This window comes from Oncorhynchus gorbuscha, unplaced genomic scaffold, assembly GCF_021184085.1.
Source record: "Oncorhynchus gorbuscha isolate QuinsamMale2020 ecotype Even-year unplaced genomic scaffold, OgorEven_v1.0 Un_scaffold_9008, whole genome shotgun sequence".
In the NCBI taxonomy this organism is placed as follows: Eukaryota; Metazoa; Chordata; class Actinopteri; order Salmoniformes; family Salmonidae; genus Oncorhynchus; species Oncorhynchus gorbuscha.
The window spans coordinates 11,166-13,545 of NW_025752067.1; the positions used below are offsets into that span (position 1 = coordinate 11,166).

At 44.9% G+C, this 2,380-nt stretch overlaps 1 long non-coding RNA gene across 1 annotated transcript; it reads right to left on the reverse strand.

The window, feature by feature from the left end:
• Positions 1-1,768: 1,768 nt before the first annotated feature.
• On the reverse strand, positions 1,769-2,374 carry LOC124030042. Its single transcript, XR_006837887.1, has 3 exons — positions 2,122-2,374; positions 1,930-2,037; positions 1,769-1,845 (listed from the first exon to the last, which is right to left on the reverse strand). It is a non-coding gene; the product is annotated as an uncharacterized LOC124030042 (long non-coding RNA).
• Between the last annotated feature and the right edge of the window lie 6 nt (positions 2,375-2,380).

The window sequence follows — 2,380 nt, forward strand, 5'->3', positions numbered from 1 at the left end:
CTCGGCAACTGGGATGTAATCTGTCCCAGTGCCATCCGTTTGGTCACCAAAGCCCAATATACTACCCACCACTGTGACCTGTATGCTCGTTGGCTGGGCTCGCCACATTTAAGCCAAACCAGGTCATCTAAATGACTTAAATGTAAATGTAAATCTATAAAAGTCTTTGCTAGGTAAAGCCCCGCCTTATCTCAGCTCACTGGTCTCCATAGCAACACCCACCCGTGGGACGTGCTCCAGCAGGTATATCTCACTGGTCATCCCCAAACACCTCCTTTGCCGCCTTCCCCTTCCAGTTCTCTGCTGCCAATGACTGGAACGACTTTCAAAAATCACTGAAGCTGGAGACTCATATCTCCCTCACTAACTTTAATCATCAGCTGTCAGAGCAGCTCCACAGACCACTGTACCTGTACACAGCCCATCTGTAAATAGCCCATCTGTACATTGCCCATCTGTAAACAGCCCATCTGTAAAATAGCCCATCTGTAAACATCCCATCTGTAAACATCCCATCTGTTAATAGCCCATCTGTTAATAGCCCATCTGTAAATAGCCCATCTGTAAATAGCCCATATGTTAATAGCCCATCTGTAAATAGCCCATCTGTAAACAGCCCATCTGTAAATAGCACATCTGTAAATAGCCCACCCAACTACCTCAAATTGTTGTTGTTGCTCTTTTGCACCCCAGTATCTCTTCTTGCACATCATCATCTGCACATCCGTCACTCCAGTGTTAATGCTAAATTGTCATTATTTCACCACTATGGTCTATTTATTGCCTTGCCTCCCTAAACGTACTACATATACACAAGCTGTACACAGATTTCTCTATTGTGTTTTGACTGTATGTTTGTTAATCAATGTGTAACTCTGTGTTGTTGGTTTTTGTCACTGCAATGCTTTATCTTGCCAGGTCTCAGTTGTAAATGAGAACTTGTTCTCAACTGGCCACCTGGTTAAATAATAAAGGATTAAATAACCCCAACCCCATTCCTGTGTCAACCCTGTTCACAGTAGCTTCTGTTTTCAAGGTGTAAGTACAGACTGAAGAGGCTACTTCTCGTATAGCTGTCACCTAGGCCCTATAGTGACACATGTAGAGCAGAGCTGTGTAGTTGTCCACTTGTCCCCTTACAACGTAGGTACTCTATACATTTCCCGTTCATTGTATAGTTGTCACCTAGGCCCTATAGTGACACATGTAGATAGAGCTGTGTGCTGTCCACTAGTCCCCTACAAACGAGGTACTCTATACATTTCCCGTTGCCTACTGTATAGCTGTCACCTAGGGCCCTATAGTGACACATGTAGAGCAGAGCTGTGTAGTTGTCCACTAGTCCCCTTACAACGTAGGTACTCTATACATTTCCCGTTGCCTACTGTATAGCTGTCACCTAGGCCCTATAGTGACACATGTAGAGCAGAGCTGTGTAGTTGTCCACTAGTCCTATTTACGGAGTCCCCTTACAACGTAGGTACTCTATACATTTCCCGTTGCCTACTGTATAGTTGTCACCTAGGCCCTATAGTGACACATGTAGAGCAGAGCTGTGTAGTTGTCCACTAGTCCCCTTACAACGTAGGTACTCTATACATTTCCCGTTGCCTACTGTATAGTTGTCACCTAGGCCCTATAGTGACACATGTAGAGCAGAGCTGTGTAGTTGTCCACTAGTCCCCTTACAACGTAGGTACTCTATACATTTCCCGTTGCCTACTGTATAGTTGTCACCTAGGCCCTATAGTGACACATGTAGAGTAGAGCTGTGTAGTTGTCCACTAGTCCCCTTACAACGTAGGTACTCTATACATTTCCCGTTGCCTACTGTATAGTTGTCACCTAGGCCCTATAGTGACACATGTAGAGTAGAGCTGTGTAGTAGGTACTCTATACATTTCCCTTTGCCTACTGTATAGTTGTCACCTAGGCCCTATAGTGACACATGTAGAGCAGAGCTGTGTAGTTGTCCACTAGTCCCCTTACAACGTAGGTACTCTATACATTTCCCGTTGCCTACTGTATAGTTGTCACCTAGGCCCTATAGTGACACATGTAGAGTAGAGCTGTGTAGTAGGTACTCTATACATTTCCCTTTGCCTACTGTATAGTTGTCACCTAGGCCCTATAGTGACACATGTAGAGCAGAGCTGTGTAGTTGTCCACTAGTCCCCTTACAACGTAGGTACTCTATACATTTCCCGTTGCCTACTGTATAGTTGTCACCTAGGCCCTATAGTGACACATGTAGAGCAGAGCTGTGTAGTTGTCCACTAGTCCCCTTACAACGTAGGTACTCTATACATTTCCCGTTGCCTACTGTATAGTTGTCACCTAGGCCCTATAGTGACACATGTAGAGCAGAGCTGTGTAGTTG